The sequence below is a fragment of the Choristoneura fumiferana genome, chromosome 25 (assembly GCF_025370935.1).
Source record: "Choristoneura fumiferana chromosome 25, NRCan_CFum_1, whole genome shotgun sequence".
NCBI lineage: Eukaryota > Metazoa > Arthropoda > Insecta > Lepidoptera > Tortricidae > Choristoneura > Choristoneura fumiferana.
Window position 1 is genome coordinate 13,363,548 of NC_133496.1, and position 7,968 is coordinate 13,371,515.

The following is a 7,968-nucleotide window of genomic DNA, read 5'->3' on the forward strand; positions in this document are numbered from 1 at the left end:
CGTCCAAACACTTACCGGATTGTTCCTGCATTGCTATAACTACGCTAAACCGCCATCTAGTGTGGAGTAGAAGTGACGTTTAATTCATTGATCCGTCCTCACAACATCTATTGTTCATGGCAATTGCATCGGGTATGTTGGCGGACCTGTCATTTAGTTTGACATTCATGACAGGTTTGAGGCATTGTAACACCCGTTATACACAAATATTCATAAATTTGCGTAATCTGTGGTAGGTGTTGCCCCAGGCGTATGTTCGAGTTTTCTGATTGATGAGTGAAGTCGGGTTGTAACATTAGTATGTTATTAAATATTAGTTACAAAAATTAAGGTGTTATTGTTTCCCTCGTCGTTATTGACAATTTATTAATCGTTTCAGGGTTCCAGCCCGCATTGTTATGGCCAAATTTCCTCTTTTATTATTTCTTAAGAATACAAATTGCTAGGGCGAAATGGTACCTTGATTTCCCTAATTTCCGGCATTTGTAAACTTGCAACTCTCTCATCGAATTGTTGACCTAAAGGAATTCTAGGCGATAAAAACCAATGGTCACGCCATTACGAGGCATTTTATTTCCGAATTTCGATATTTCGAGACTATTACATTGTTCAGTACCGGAGTTCAAAATTCCCTTGTAAGTATCTCGGCGATTGGCTGCGTGGCTAGCAATTTTCTTAATCGTTGTCGGCTTTTAACAGTTTTTATTTTGTATTTCAGCACCCGTAAAAGGTGTGACTATCGACGCCTCATAGTACCGTATTTCTAACAAAATCAGTGTCGATCGGCAAATAGAAACCTGGTAAGTACCTTATATTACACGTTACATCGAAATTTATTTGCCGCCGACCGTGTATTAAATAGTTTCTTTCTTGCAATATTACAGCATCCGTAAATTGCGTCCGGCGACTGTGGCAAACGCAATCACCCTTTTGTCCGGCACAAGGAGTTGACAATCGTCACATTGGAACACCCGGCAGGACGTTTTTCCTCTAAAAAGTAAGTAATTCTTGCATTTACTTTTTTCCCAAAATGCGAGGTAGGGTTTCGGTTGCCACCTGGTCAAATTATATTATATTCTTTCTTTGCATAGCTAATGCAGCTGCCTTGTTGTTTTTAAACCTAGCACAGCACACCGTTGCACTTATTTCACATTAATTAAATATCTAATTTCTTTAAATATTTCCCCGAACCCCGGCAGGGTTCCCCGGACAGATTTGTTTTACTCATTATCTTATGTGAAATGTTTGTAGATGCTTATCATCGCATTCTAGTAACATTATTGTTATAATTTATCTTATTTTTCCATAAACTTTTGGTACCGACCCCGTCGGTCAGTCTCGGCATGTTTCCGGAGACCCTGTCTTTCGTTCCTTGTTAGTTGAAAATAATAACTAGGTACATTTATATTTAATTGCCTTATTAGCTTTTGCAAATCAAAATTCATTTGCAGCACCTGGAATATTCCATGTACTCATGAAATCTTGTTTACCCTCATTTTATTTTACCATTAATTACTGAAACACTTTATTTCCTTTTGGCTATTTAAATGCATTTGCAACGCTTTGGATTAATATTTCTTATATTCTGAGACCTTACATACCTTTATTTTCTGTTGTGGTATATCCTAAAATCATTTAGTGCGTTCTAGCAATTTAAATGCAATTATAATGCTTTTGTGTCAATGTTTGATGTACTTTGCAACTTTGCCCAACCTCTATTAATTTAAATTGAAATACTGAGCGGCTTTATTACTTTATACCCGTTGCAATGCATTTACAGAAAATTTGTTCTAGTATTCTCTGCACTCTGCAACTTTGCCCACCCTACTTTTATTTTATAATAAACTACATATTATTATTTTAGTTTGCAATAAACTACTGAGTAGCCTAATTACTTCTTGCCTGGTTTACGCCTTGGTTTTTAATATTTTCTTTGCCATGCAACTTTGCCCACCCTCATTTTATTTTGCAACAAGCTACTCAGTGTTATATTTATTACTACGCGTTTATGGTAATGCAATCTATTCCCACTTCAACTGCTATGCGTACACCTGCTTCTGGGGCTTACTTGAACGGAGGTCCTGACCAATTTCAGGAGGTGTATGGTACGGGTTAAGACTAACCGCGCCGCCCGTCCGTATCTGCTTACCTGAGCAACGCTGCGGGAACGAGCCAGCGAAAGATAAGCCGACTTTAATAACTTTAGGGATTTAAAAAGATACCATAAACGTGATCAGCCAAACCTCGACACCAACTACCCACCCTTGGGTAAAAATTATTGTACCCACTACATAATTAAGTTGCCCTACTGTTAAGGTACGATAAGTGACTCCGTCGTTGAAAACGGAATTGAATAAATTACGTTACTAAATTCTGATTTTCCTTGGGGTTTACCCCGTATCCTAGTAGGGTGGCCAAAAATATTATCATTACAATGTGCAGCTATCTATATACCAAATTTCATCCAAATCCGTCCAGCCATTTCAACGTGAAGGCGAGTAACAAACATACTCACTCACTCACTCACAAACTTTCGCATTTATAATATTAAGTAGGTTTGTCACCGCTGCTTGTATAGGTACTTAGTTCGCGTTCGTAACAACATTTTTATTTACTTGCCCAATCACTAAGCCCGTGTAAACGCGCCCTTAACGACTAAGAGCTTCGTTTTCACGTTCCACAATAATCCCAAGGGGCGTTGTCTAGAAACATGCAGTTAAATTGTTCTATGCTTCGACACGCTTATAGGGTAGGCAGTAGCGTGGCGCTATAACAACTTGATTTTTATCATCATGAACATCTGCATCATCTCAGCAATATACGTCCCGCTGCTGGGCACCGGCTTCCTCTTACATTTTTTTTGTGTAGCCCGTAATATGTCCTATACTTCGTTTTTTAGCATTAGATAGAAGGTAAGCGATTTTGACGTGTCTTTTTATTGAGAAACACATAAAAATCTGCAACACCAGGGGTGTTGCAGATGCGTTGCCAACCTAGAGGCCTAAGATGGGATACCTCAAGTGTCAGTAATTTCATCGGCTGTCTTACCGCGAGTGAAGCTGCCGGTACAGGCTAGTTATATTCTATTAATTTGTAGCCTGGTTACAGGAGGGTTGTAATATTCCGTAATAGATACGCGGCGGTTGACCGCCCGTTAGCAACTGTGGTCGGGTGACCTAGTTGGCGGGCCCTTACAGCGATCCCGTTTAGAGGTCTACTTGATTGCTGATTAATTGATATTGGCATCGGTACGTTTCTATTAGTGTCCGACCGAAGTTTCGGTTTCGGTTTCGGCCAATTTCGGCCAAAAAAGTGATTTCGGCCAGAATCCGGCCGAAACCTTCTGCCGGGCTGAAATTACTTCGCGGCCTCTCGCGGCTCTCGCATCGGGAGCGCTCGGCTTAATTCGTGCGCGCTCGGCCGGGTAGGTATAGGTAATGAGTGGATCGGCGGCCGTCCCAGTCGGGACCAGCGACAGTAGTATGCATGCTGTGATTTCTCTTGCAATGTTTGACTTTGTCACACGAGGTATTATTCTAAAATTTTGTTTAAAGATCTCTGATTAATTTATGTAAAAGTTGATTTATGTTTAAGCTGTGATTTATCTTGCAATTGACTTTGTCCAGGTACTATATTAATTAGGTAACTTTGTTTAAAAGTTTAAAGATATTGTTTTATTTGGTTTAAAATTTCATAATTTACCTCTAATTATCTCTATTTTCATTAAAAATAAACGTTTTTTATTTTGTTTAACAAAAAAAGTAACTGTTCTCATATAAGAAATCCTTGCAATAACCTTTTCCTTACGATTTGTACAGTAATTTTAAAAATTAAAATTTAGAATTTCGGTTTCAGTTTCGGCCGAAATCAGAAGAAAACCGAATATTCGGTTTCGGTTTCGGTTTCGGCTAAAAATCGTGTTTCGGTCGGACACTAGTTTCTATTTACATTAAGTTATCAGCGGTGACGTTATCATGATGCCTGTCATCATCATCATCATCTCAGCCGCAGGACGTCCACTGTTGGACATAGACCTCCAGTTGCTTCGGTTGGAAGCGGCCTGCGTCCACCATGAGCACGCGGCTTTTAGAGTCATCCGTCCATCTCGCTCATGGATGTACTACGCGCTTGCTTACCTGGTGGGCCGTTGTTAATTTAGAGTAGAGCCAGAGCCGTTCTTCCATTTAAAAAAGTTCCCCAATTCAATTCGACTTGAAATACTCGCTTCGCTCGTGTTTTAAGATTACCGGCACTCGATTGCCATTGCCTACTTACTGCATTTCCAGTTTCAATCGTAGGTAGATTGTACCCAGCAGTGGGACGTATCTAATAGGCTTGGATGATGATGATGATGAATATTTTGAAAAATGCGCACGTTAAAATCACACAGATACAGCCAACACACAGCATAGCGACATATTAATCGTGTTCTTGTTGAAATAAAACTTGTGTCCCTTCGCGTAAGGTTGCAATTACCCTGGCATTATGTCTCGAGTAACAATTACGGATAATGTCGGTCTTAAGGAGGTGCATTAAACGTAATTTTAACCTAACGTCGTGTAAGTTTCATGCACATTTAGGGTTCCTTCGTGACTTTTTGATATTTTTAAATAAAATTTGGGAATGTTTTAAAAAGATTTAGGAAGTTAGATATGTAAAGTAGATAAATAGAACAAGAATTTGTTTTTAAAACAGGGATATCGTCTGTGCGAGTCGAACTCTCATACGAAAGGTTCTGTTCGCCACTGAATGACGGTACTTAATGAAAAAAAATGCAATTCGTGCCTTCGAAATCATTAACAGTATTTCTATAGATGTCAAAATCAAATCAAATCTCGATTTCAAAACCATGTCTCCGAGAACTTAAGTAATATAAGAACTTAAGTCATATTTTCTTCATTTTATCGCATCATTAACCGACTTCAAAAAAAGGAGGAGGTTATCAATTCGGTTGTATTTTTTTTTTTTTTTTTTTAATGTTGTTACCTCAGAACTCCGTCATTTATGAACCGATTTGAAAAAAATTTTTTGAGTTCGTCTAGGAATGCTTTCAATTAGGTCCCATAAGCAGCAAATTAGGATCTGATGATCGGATCTTAAGGAAATCGAGGGAACTCTTCAAATATTGTAGGGACACCTATGGTAATTTGGATATATTAGCAGTAACTCGTGCATTTGCTCTTGCAAATCATAATTTGGTGAAGTGGAACTGATGATGAAGACCAGATTTGACCAACGGAACTACTACTATCAATAACAAGTATTTCACGGGTTAAATTTAAATTATCATGATTAATATACTTACCTAGATAAGCGACTAAGAAGAAACTTTAAGTTAATGATTCTTTCGAACTGATCTGATGCTGAAGCCAGAAGGTAGGCGACGGAACTCTGTTATAAAACAACGTAACTAAGTCGTGTTTGGGCTTAATGGAATAGTTGTGAGATGTTCTTTAGCTACGAATCACTAAAAAGTGAGAAATAAAGAAAATTTTTAACAAAAAAGTAAAACCGACTCCAAAAAAATTAAAAAAAATAACAAAAAATGGAACCGACTACAAAACCCTTGAAAATATTTTTCTAGGTAAGTAGGTACGTACTAGCTCGAAGTCGGTGACTCAGCACGACCCAGCAGGAGGGATTGAAACCCATAGTATGTAGGTGAGGTAGACGACTATTGTGAATTGTCCCACTCCTGCTGGCTCGTGCTGAGTCACTGACTTCGAGCTAGTACGTACCTACTTACCTAGAAAAATATTTTCAAGGGTTTTGTAGTCGGTTCCATTTTTGTTATTTTTTTTAATTTTTTTGGAGTCGGTTTTACTTTTTTGTTATTTTGTATTATTTTATTTACCATTTTCTTCTTTGTCGGATACTCTTGGCAGAGCAGTCGTGGTCACGTAGCACGTCGAACAATTCTACGCCAGTTCTCCCTGGCTTCGCTTCTCTGGCGCAAGTGTTGAGAGGAGTATTTGTTAGGGCTTTTATCTGGTCAGTCCAGCGCATGGGAGAACGTCCTCTTGATCTTTTCCCATTTACCCTTCCCTAAAATGTCTGGTGCAGAAGGCAAGGGAAACCACTGCACTATCATTCCCAAGAAAGTCACATATGAATTTACCATTTTACCGTCGACTTAATTATGTATTTTCACCTGCGACTGGAATGCATAAAATCATCTGGGGTGAAATAGCGTGTTTTATGCCTTTATTTTTATTTTATACGACTGGAAGGCAAACGAGCAAGTGGGTCTCCTGATGGTAAGAGATCACCAACGCCCATAGACACCTGCTACGCCAGGGGTATTGCAGATCCGTTGCCAACCTACAGGCGAGCAAGATGGTGGTAGCAATCCGGGCTGACCTTGCACAAAGTCCTACCACCTGCAAAAGCCTGCCTTTTCGCACAATCTACTATTTCTATATAAAACGATCTATTTTGATTTCAACATGTGCATTGACTTATACAATAACTTACGTGAGGACATAAAATTACTCGAAGGCAATAGTGGTGGCCGTGGTGGCCTAGTGGTTTGAGCTATCGCCTCTCAAGCAGAGGGTCGTGGGTTCGAACCCCGGTTCGCACCTCTGAGTTTTTCGAAATTCATGTGCGGAATTACATTTGAAATTTACCACGAGCTTTACGGTGAAGGAAAATTGTGAGGAAACCTGCACAAACGTGCGAAGCAATTCAATGGTGTGTGTGAAGTTCCCAATCTGCACTGGGCCTGCGTGGGAACTACTGCCCAAGCCCTATTATTCTGAGGGGAGGCCTGTACCCTGCAATGGGTCGTATATAGGCTGGGATGATTATGATGATGAGTCCCATGGGACAAGTGGCACTAATATTTTTATCCCAAAAGTCCTATTACCATTATATAACACAGTGTAGTTAAAGAAAATCGACTACCGTTATCCGTAATTACCACTTTGTTGGCGTAACTGTTATGTATATTCATGCCAAACTACAGCTTTATAGTACTAACGGTCTCTGAGCTTAGCCGCGGACGGACAGACTGACAGACATGGCGAAACTATAAGGGTTCCTATAGTTGACTACGGAACCCTAAAAACTCTCAGAATCTTGAACTATTCACCAGAAGTGTCCACGAAAATGAAACAGTTGAAACTCTCGAATAATGACCCTGGAACGTCATTCCAAATTCTCTTCTTAAGTTAGTAAAAAGTTTGTATACTGATTTAAATTACGCTAAATATTTGTATACCAATTAAACCCCCTACAACTTATTGCTACCCAGATTACTTGTGTGTAAACAAAGTTTAAAGAACCTAAGGAACCCAGTCCTTAAGCATAGCTTACATCCACAACAGCTAGTGTATTACGATTTACGATCAACCCACAACTTATGCTACCCAGATTACTTGTACCGTGTAAACAAAGTTTTAAAGAACCCAAGGAACCCCAGTCCTTAAGCATAGCTTACATCTACAACAGCTAGTGTATTACGATTTACGATCAACCCACAACTTATGCTACCCAGATTACTTGTACCGTGTAAACAAAGTTTAAAGAACCTAAGGAACCCAGTCCTTAAGCATAGCTTATATCTACAACAGCTAGTGTATTACGATTTACGATCAACCCACAACTTATGCTACCCAGATTACTTGTACCGTGTAAACAAAGTTTAAAGAACCCAAGGAACCCCAGTCCTTAAGCATAGCTTACATCTACAACAGCTACTGTATTACGATTTACGTTCAACCCACAACTTATGCTACCCAGATTACTTGTACCGTGTAAACAAAGTTTAAAGAACCCAAGGAACCCCAGTCCTTAAGCATAGCTTATATCTACAACAGCTAGTGTATTACGATTTACGATCAACCCACAACTTATGCTACCCAGATTACTTGTACCGTGTAAACAAAGTTTAAAGAACCTAAGGAACCCAGTCCTTAAGCATAGCTTATATCTACAACAGCTAGTGTATTACGATTTACGATCAAC

At 39.3% G+C, this 7,968-nt stretch overlaps 1 long non-coding RNA gene across 1 annotated transcript; it reads left to right on the forward strand.

The window, feature by feature from the left end:
- Positions 1 to 420: 420 nt before the first annotated feature.
- Positions 421 to 2,371, forward strand: LOC141442230 (uncharacterized). The gene is made up of 2 exons (XR_012452907.1): positions 421 to 997; positions 2,096 to 2,371. It is a non-coding gene; the product is annotated as an uncharacterized lncRNA (long non-coding RNA).
- The last annotated feature ends 5,597 nt before the right edge of the window (positions 2,372 to 7,968 follow it).